Below are 10,547 nucleotides of genomic sequence, written 5' to 3'. Positions count from 1 at the left end.
AAGAAACTGTGAAAAGAAAGCCTATCAACTAGAAGAAGATACAGAATCTGAAGGAAGGAAACAACCCTTGATAATTAGAACTGAGCAAAGCAAAGCCAGCAAAGTCATGAGACCAGAAAATAATAAAGCAATATATAAAGAATGAAAAAAATAAGAGACAATGAATGTGAAACATAAGAAAAGAAACTGATCTAGGGTAAAACAAGATTGCTTACTATCACCATTACTGCTTATCATTGTATTAGAAATGTTAGCTTTGGCAATAAGAGAAGAAAGGAGATTAAAGAAATAAGAGTAGGTAATGAGGAAAGCAAATGATGTTTGTAGATGATATGATGGCATATGTAGAGAATCCTAGTAAACCAACTAAAAAACTACTAGAAACAATTCACAACTTTAGCAAAGTTGCAAGATATAAAATAAATCCACATAAATCACCAGCATTTTTATATATAACCAACAAAGTCCACCAGCAAGAGATACAAAGAGAAATTCCATTTAAAATAACTGTTGATAATAAAAAATATTTGGGAAAATACCCATCAAGGCAAAGTCAGGAAATATATGAATAAATCTACAAAACATTTTTCACACAAATAAAGTCAGATCTAAACAATTGGGAAAAATATCAAGTGCTCTTGGATAGGTCAAGCAAATATAAGCAAAATGACAATACTACCTAAGTTAATCTACTTATTTAGTACTATAGAAATCAAACTCCCAAAAAATTATTTTACAGATCTAGAAAAAATAATAACAAAGTTCATCTGGAAGAACAAAATGTCAAAATTTCAAGTGAATTAATGAAAAAATGCCAATGTAGGTGGCTTAGCTGTACCAGACTTAAAACTCTATTATAAAACAGTGGTCATCAGAACCATTTGGTAATGCTTAAGAAATAGTGTAGTCCATCAATGGAATAGATTAGGTTCACAGGAGAAAATAGTTAATGACTATTGTAATCTAATGTTTGACAAACCCAAAGACTGCAGATTTTGGAATAAGAATACACTATTTGACAAAAGCTGCAGGGAAAATTGGAAATTAGTGTGGCAGAAACTAGTCATTGACCCACACCTAACACCATATACCCAGAAAAGATTGAAATGGGTTCATGATCTAAACATAAAGAATGATATCACAAACAAATTAGAACATAGGATCATTTACCTCGCAGATCTGTAGAGGAGGAAGGCATTTGTGACAAAAGAACTGGAGATCATTATTGATCACAAAATACATAATTTTGATTATATTAAGTTGAATTTTTTTGTACAAACAAGACTAATGCAGACAAGATCAGAAGGGAAGCAATAAGCTGGGAAAACATTTTTACAGTCAAATGTTCTGATAAAGGCCTCATTTCTCAAATATATAAAGAATTGACTCACTTTTTAAGAATTCAAGCCATTCTTTCATTGATAAATGGTCAAAGGATGAACAGACAATTTTGAGATAAAGAAATTGAAAACATTTCTAGTCATATGAAAAGGTGCTCTAAATCATTATTGATCAGAGAAATGAAAACTAAGACAACTCTGAGATACCCCTACACACCTGTCAGATTGGCTAAAATGACAGGAAAAGATAATGATAAATGTTGAAGGGGATGTGGGAAAACTGAGACACTGATATATTGTTGGTGGAATTGTGAATGTACCCAACCATTCTAGAGAGCAATTTGGAACTTTGCCCAAAGACTTATGAAACTGTGCATACCCTTTGATCCAGCAGTGTTTCTACTGAGCTTATATCCCAAAGAAATCTTAAAGGAGGGAAAGGTTCCAACATGTGCAAAAATGCTTATGGCAGCCCTTTTTTTTTAACGGCAAGACACTGGAAACTGAGTGGACGCTTATTAATTGGAAAACTGATGAATAAGTTATGGTATATGAACATTATGGAATATTATTGTTCTGTAAGAAACGATCAGCAGAATGATTTTACAGAGCCCTGGGGAGACTTACATGAACTGATGCTGAGTGAAACTAGGAGCAGAACTAAGAGCTCATTGTACACAACAACAAGATTATATGATGATTAATTATGATGAATGTGGCTCTCCTCAACAATGAGATGATTCAGAACAGCTCCAAAGGTCTTGTGATGAGAAGAGCCATCTACACCTGTAGAGGACTGAAACTCTGAATAGGTGTATTTGAATCTGAGAATGCAGAACATTTAAGGTTAATTATCTATTTGATGTGAGACAATGCCTTAATTAGCACATATTTGGATCATGGCTCTCCTCACCTTTGGTGCTTGCTGAATGTTTGGTAGTAAGATAATCATAGGGAAAGCTTGGAGGACAGGGGAAGAGAAGTGATGGTAACTTGGCAGCAGGATGAGAAGGAGAGAGACTGGAGACTTGGGACTCCAGAATCCAGGATATATCTTTGGCAAGTCGCATGGCAGCTTGAGTGCCTCTTTCACTTCTCCCCCTAGAGACCAAGGACTTTGCTTTATCTTGACTCTGGCTGACCCTGAAGCCCTCCAGGGAGCTAGCCTATACTTTACATACACCCAGAGAAAGAACTGTGAGATCTGTGTGAGGTTCACAACAGAATATTTTTACTTTTTTTGTTTGTTGTATGTTTGCATTTAATTTTTAAAAAAAAAAAAATTTCTGGTTTGACTTGATTTTTCTTGTGCAGAAAGATAATTGTATAAATATATATGCATATGTTTGTTTTAACATATAATACTGCCATGTTTAACAAATATTGGACTATTTGCCAACTAGGGGAGGGGGGAAAGGGTGGGAATTGGAAAACAAGGTTTTGCAAGGATTAATGTTGAAAAATTATCCGTGCAAATGTTTTGAAAAATAAAAAGTTTTAATACAAAAAAATAAATAAACAAAAAGTAAAAACAAAAACAAACAAACAAAAAGAAAATCAACTGATCTAGAGAACATATGAAGAGAAAACATAAGAATGTGACTACCTGAAAGGTATAATCAAAAAATGATCAGATCAATGGCTAAGTCTATTATCATTGAAATCTTTTCCCAAATGCAACATTTGTTTTATTTTGTTTTATTTTTTGAGCAGCCTCTTTGATGTATTTCATATACTGAACTCAAGGTGAAAGCTTTCTTTACCAATGGAAATTGCACCTGTTCTAAAATTTATTGTCTTAAAGGGTTGCCTAAGGCATTGAGAAAGGAAATGTCACACAGCATACTGACAATGGTAGAAACCTGACTCTCAGCCTGGCTTTCCATTCACCACCATACTTTCTCTTCATTCAAAGCTATCATTCAAAATCTTTAGGACATTCTTAATATAATCCATTGAACAAAATATTGAAATCATATGGTAATTTTCACTTTCTACATTGATTTTTAGTTACAGATAATCCTTGATTTCAGGGGTATAAGGTTTTCTTTTGGTAATATAGGTTCATGCTTTTCCATTTTTTATTGGATCAATTCATAAATTATTATAATCTAAAATTGTCATAACCTGATGACTAACTTTCTCGTGATCACACTCAATAATTTTATTTAGATTCATCTTTAAATAAAGGAAATCATCCATCATTTAGCCCCTAAATTAAGCTTTTCTATTTCAATACTTCTTCCAAATCTCTCAATCCATGTTGCAACTTTGAAGATATTTTTCCACACCAAAATGAGACATAACTTTTATTTAACATACTTCTTTTTGTTTTCAGAAAAAAATGCCATTTTCATGATTTTTTCCTTTTTTCATAGATTTGTTTGTTTCTTCTTTCTTCTTAGTTATTTATATATGAAAAGCCACTTTTACTTTTGCATACATTTTCTTCTTATTTCTAACATAATCATCATTTTTGATTCCTTAAGTTCTTAATAAATTTAAATAACTTATTAAATTTAGGCTATTATTATTGTCATTCAGTCCTCCCCCCTTCTTAATAGTTTTAAGAGATCACTTTGCAGGATTGCCATAAGATATTTCTTGCTTGATTAAAGGGTAAAATCAAGTTCTACCCTTCCCATCATTTAAGGATCATAAGGACCATAAAGTAATTTACAGAGACATTGGAAATTACCTATTACAGCTTTAAAAAATATATATATTCCAAGAGTACTGAAAACCTGCGTCTCTAAAGGTTAAATAGCCTAATATCTAGCATCACATTGCTAGTAAATGACAGAGGCAGAACTAGATGATGTAATTTTAAATTAGAGATATACACACAAAGTAAGTAGTTCTGTTTCTTTAGTCCTTACTCCTAATTATATTTTTCTTATTCAACTTCTTTTAAGATAAGCGCTAATTTTTTTAAAATGCATAGAGTTTTTAAACTTTGACTTTATGTCTCCTTATATAAGCCCTGATATTTTTCACTTATCTATGATAGAAAAAGAGATTTTTACCACCTACTTAGACCATCAACTAATTATCATAGCCATCTGGTAGTACCAATCTTAGTTTCTAAATTTAATCCCATGTGAGGAAGTAGCCCATCTAAAAATTTACATATGAGTAGCAGGTAAATAATGAGTAAGCATGATTATATTCTATGGCTGCAAAATTATACTAGGCAAAACCCTATCCTAGAAAGTCACTGTGACTACATAAAGATAGCAAAATCACTAAGATTACACCAAACTATTTCACCAAATACAAATGATTTTAGCTAACACAATTTGTCAACCATTAAGGAGAATTTATATGTTAATTAAGATATTTATGGTTTAAGAAATGCCAGGTAGGGGCACCTAGGTGATACAGTAGATAGAGCACCAACCCTGAAATCAGGAGGATCTGAGTTCAGATCTGGTCTCAGACACTTAACACTTCCTAGCTATGTGACCCTGGGCAAGTTATTTAATCCCAATTGCCTCAGCCAAAAAGAAAAAAATGCACTGCAAAATCATATAGATAGAGGGGGAAACATCTTTTTTTTTTTCATTTACCATTTTAATCTTCAAAAGATTGAAGCATAACAGAAATAGTCTGAAGGAGATGTTGAAGGAGTTTAAATTCTAATCACCTCATTAAGAATGTCATCAATCAATATAAAAATGTTCTAAAGACAGATCTACACTCTATCCCATGTAGAGCAGCCATAGGAACAAATATAGTATCAGGAAGCCACATTTATCTAGCTTCACTAGAAGAGAAAAAATTTTGAGGCAAAAAAAATTATTAAAGAAAATATATAGAGAGAATAAAATTCCTACTGATTATTCAATTTCTAATTGAATAGCTATTGGTGGTTTTTAAATCCTTTACCATTCAGTACAACGCTTAGTGAGTACCTATTGAACACTTATTGAGAGCCTGTGTGGCACTCAATTGAGAATTTAAGGCATGATATGCTAGAGGAAAAAAAAAAAGAAAAGAAAAGAAAAAGGGATACATACTTATAAGAAAATACAAAGTAGATATAAAGTAATCTTGGAAGGGGGAATAATACAAACTGCTTGGAGAACCAAGAAAGGACTGATGTAGGAGTTAATACCTGAGCTGAGTCTTATAGGCAATGAGGGATAGCAAATGACAAGGTTTAAATAAAAAGATTCCATACTTCATGCCATATCTCACATAGAAAGGAGAGATGAATTGTGTGCATGGCGAGCAAAAACTATATCATTTTGATGACATAAACAAAAATAAGTTGAAGTCAGAAGGGCTTCAAAACTGCCAGAGAAATATTTATTTTATCCTTATAAAAATAGAAAGCCATTGAAGCTTCTTCACCTGGATAGACTCATCTGATCTGTACTACAGGAATATTGATTTGACAGAGATATGGATAATACACTGTAGAGGGACAGACTACATAAGGAGATGAATTAATAATGATGAACTACAATAGTTCCCTTGTCAATGACATATAAAAAACATTTTATGGAAGCATAATTAACACAATTAGGAAACTTGTTATATGTAGAAATTTAGGGTTAGTTTAGATTCAAAGATTCCATGCCTGCAAAGTTCTTTTTTTTCTTTATTTATTTGACTAACTTTTGAACAACATACTCCCATTATGGTTGTTCCTCTTGGAGAATCTGCATGTTTTCATCTCTGATTATTCAAAAGCAACATTTCTGGAACATTGAACAGCATAAGGAGTGGCTTCAAGTCATTTGATCTATGCAGATTTTGTTGTGTATATTTGTTTTGTTTGGGTAACAAGAATTTCCTATGCATGTGTAAAGGAAAATATTTATACTATAAATTTTTCCATTAATATCTGTTCCAGGTAGTTGTATTCCCCTTTAGCAAAGATCTTGTTTTGGGTTAGTACAAAAGTATGAATCACTAATGACAAATCACAAATAAAAAAGATAAAGATAAATCAAAATGCTAAATTTAGTTTAAGCTTTTACCTTAGTAAGCAATTACCTTAGTATTTGACAAAGAAGTGGCAATATTTTTAAAATTCAGTTTTGGAGACAATACCAAAAAGACAAGTCTACCAAAACATTGTTGGTGATACAATGAATTCATTCAACTATTATGAGAAGCAATTTGGAATTATATTAAGAAAATGATATGAACATTTATATTCTCTGTCTCAAACAACCCCAGAGCAAATGATATACCCTCATCAAAATAAGAATAAAATTGTTATATAATCAAAACATTTGGAACTATATTTTTTGCTGTTGGGGAAAAAAAACATGAAACAAAATAGATGCCCCTCAACTGTGGCATAGATTTGTTAAAAAATGTAATATATAATGCAATGACTTTTATAAGAAATAACAAATAAGAAGAATCCAGAGAAAGTGTATACCTTGTTAATTGTTGCAAAATAAAGTGGAGAAAAAGAAAATAATACACAGAATGAAATGTAATTGGAAATATGTAATAATGTAATTGGAAAGATTATCAAAATGAATGTTGTATAAATTAACAAAATTGACATCAGAGAGATCCCAATGTCAATTTCAATTGATGAAGGAATTATAGCCTTCTGCTGATTGTTTAATTCAGACATATATTGAAATTAGAATGATGTAGAGAACATAAGAAAGGGTTCACAGCCAATGGAATGTTATTTTTCTTAGAGAACTGTAGAGAGTCAACTAAAGATCAAATGAAACAATTGAAAACTTAACCAAATTTTCAGTATATAATATAAACCCAAACAAATCAACATATGTTTATGTTATTACAAAATCCATTAGGAAGAGATAGAAAGATAAATTTCATTTAAAATAATTAGAGAAATATAAAATACTTTTACATTTACCTGACAATACATATATAGGATCTATAGGAATAAAATAAGAAAGTACTCTAAATAAATAATCATATCTTGGTAGTTAAAAATGTATCAAATGCTCTCAATCATTAATAGAGAAATGATGATGTAGTGAAATGATGATTTTAAAAGTTGGGACATCATCCTATGTTAGATAGGAAAAGGTGATTTTAAAAATAAAAATAAATTATAAGTACTGAAGATACTGTGGGAAAACAGATTGCATTGTTGGTAAAACTATGAAATTGTATGACTATTTCGAAAAACAATTTGATCATATGCTTAAGAAGCTTTTCTTTGTTTTTACTTTTTGATTCAGCAATATCACGATAAGATCTATGATTTAATAAGAGGAAACAACTTCATATGTACAAAATATTTATAGCAATTCTTTTTTTGTGGCAATATTTGGAAATTGAGAGTGTGTCCATAAGTTAGGGAATGGATGATAAGTTATGACTTATATAATTACATTGAAATAATAATGCTAAATAGGATGATTTCTGAGAAAACTAGGAAAATTTGCATAAACTAAATAAAGTGAAGTGATCAGAACCAGAATAATTTACACAATAATAATAATTTTATAGAACTAATAAATTGTGAAATAATAGGCACTCAATCAATTCAATGATCCTCCATAACTTCAAAGGATTAATGATAAAAAAAAATGATCTATCTCCAAATAGAGAACTAATAAGTGGTAGATTGAAGCATAGTTTTTTTTTTCTTTTTTCTTTTGTTATTTGTTTTCTTTCATTTTGTTATTTTTGCTTTGTTTGGGGTGGGAGAAAAGTCATGGGAATTGAAATTGGAATATAACAAACAAAATGCAACAAGATGCAAACTCAAAGGAGGAAAGATCATTCAATATATTATTCAGGTGGCATTTGAAAAGAAAATTCTCAGGAGATAGGATTACAAAAAAGAAGAAAGATAAGTAGGAGAAGGACAACCAAGATATTAGAAACTAAAGAAGAAATGTCATTAAAGTAGAAAACTCTGAATATGCACAAAGGACAGTGAGCAATCCAATTTATGAGGAAGAGAATACAGGTCAAGAATAGTAGCATGAAATGAGAGCCTAGATTAAAGAATGTGGAGAAGCCTGTTATGAACTTTGAATGCCAGTATCAGTCTTCATTCACTAAGTCACTGTCTAGATTTACACATTTTTGAATTTTTTTCCTTGCTAATTCATCATTGTCCTTTAAAAGCAGAATTATGCCATTCAGAGTTTGTGTAGGAAGATAAAAGCTGGTGCTTCTTTGATCCTTGTAAAAAGTCTAATCTGTTCTAGTTTAATTTCACCATTTAAATTGAAATTTTGCTTCCAACAGGAAGGTGAGGATGCAAGGTCTTGCTGTACCTATTTTGAAAAGGAAGAGGCAAGAGAACCTAGAGTCTGACTTAATGATAATATATGTGCCTTTTCTGGTATAAGTAAGAATGTACCCTATTACTAAGCATCTGTTCTTCTCAATTACCAGTAAGTAGATGGGGTTGAGGTGAGGATTTAGGAGGCCTCAAATTAAATGTGAATGGAAAGTGTATAGCATAATACAAGTTGATAATGCAATTTATTCTTTAATCAGCAAAAGAGAAAATAGCAGTTGGGCATAAATAGGTTTCTGTAATGTTCTATCTCCCTAAAACACAGTAAATTACCTGGGAAATCGGCTCTCTATAGTCTCCCGATATGGATATGTTTCTGCAGTTATTAATAGAAAACCCAGTTCAAAAATATGGGCAGAGAAGCCAGAGATAAGTAGACATATTGAATGTTCAAGGCAGAACCTAAGACAGCAGATACCTCCTTTCACATAAGTAGAGAATAGAAAAGAATATTTTTTTCTTTTTTAATAAAAGTCCTTTATTTTCAGCTTTAACAACTTTAGACAAAATCATATAATTGGTGGTTCTCAGAAGGGACTTTGAATTTATTTTTCACAGTCACAGAAAAAATCCAGAGCTTTTAAAAAATGCGAATTTATGAAAATCTAGATAATTTAGATTTTTTTTTAAATTTGTATATTTGTTTCTTTATTTCCCTAAAGGATATGTATAGGTGTGGGGAGGTGAAAAGAATTGATTGTAAACATGTAATAGGAGAAATCCAACTTAATTGCATATGCAAGTTAATCTACCCACAAGATCATTTCATAGCATTTTTCTCTCTCATTAATTAAAAAAAAAAAAGTATGTTGATTAAAGGAAAGATGAGGTCATATCAGTTAATACTTTAAAAAATCAGTTTAGCCCATTCATTGACAGGTCAAATACTAAATCTAAAGCTTAAATACTTTGGCCACACAATGAGAACACAGGACCCATTGGAAAAAAATCCTGATGTTGAGAAATATTGAAGGCAAAATGAACAAGGAAGGAAAAAGGATGAGATGGATAACTAGTGCCATGCTAAACAATGAACATAAACTTGTAGACACTTCAAGAGATAATGGAAAAGAAGAAGGTCTTGGCATGGTATAGTCCATTGTTGTATCCATATGATTGTCTATGACTGAATGATTGAACTGATGAAAAAAATCTGTAATTGAAGGCTAACTTCCAAGATTTTAATGGCAATAATATTTCTTAAGAGCTTCCTTTGGGTCAGGTATTATATTAAGCAGTAGACATAACAAAGAAAAGCAAAAGTTAATCTTTGTTCTCAAGAAGCTTACAGTCTAATGAGAAAGAAACAAGAAAATAACTTCACAAACAAGTGATACACAGAATAAATGAGTTAATCAATAAAGAAGAAAATTTTAAAAAACTCATTTTAGGGGTAAATACTTTTTTTCTATTCCTTACAGTAGAATAAAAATAAATATCTGCCAACTAATTGGCTACTAAATAAATTTACAAACAAATTTGAAATTTGAAATTTCAAATTGAAATACCTTTTTGCTTACAAAATTAATTAATTAACCATCATTGTAGTCCTTTATAATCTGCCTCTAGCTAGCATTTTCTGTTTGTTTGGGGGTTTTTTGCAAGCCTTCCTTGTTGCAAAATCCTATCTCAAATAAACTAACCTACTTGCTGTTTCTGAAACATGACACTCCATGTTTCACACTCACATTCTTACTTGCACATCATAAAATCATTCAAAATATGTATGGCATGCTACCTTCTTTTCAAAGATTTTTCTTACATGATCTCTCCCCCCAGTATTTCCCTTTTGTTTATTTTTCTTCAAATTATCATATTTATATTTGCTTTGCTAATTATATATCATATCCCTGTCATCCCACAGTAAAAAGCAACTATAATATAGGGAATTTCATTTTGTCTTTCCATGTCCAGTATTTAGCACAGTGTCTTAGACAAAGCTG

The sequence above is a fragment of the Sarcophilus harrisii genome, chromosome 6, assembly GCF_902635505.1.
Source record: "Sarcophilus harrisii chromosome 6, mSarHar1.11, whole genome shotgun sequence".
NCBI lineage: Eukaryota > Metazoa > Chordata > Mammalia > Dasyuromorphia > Dasyuridae > Sarcophilus > Sarcophilus harrisii.
Note: the sequence above shows the minus strand (reverse complement) of the source record.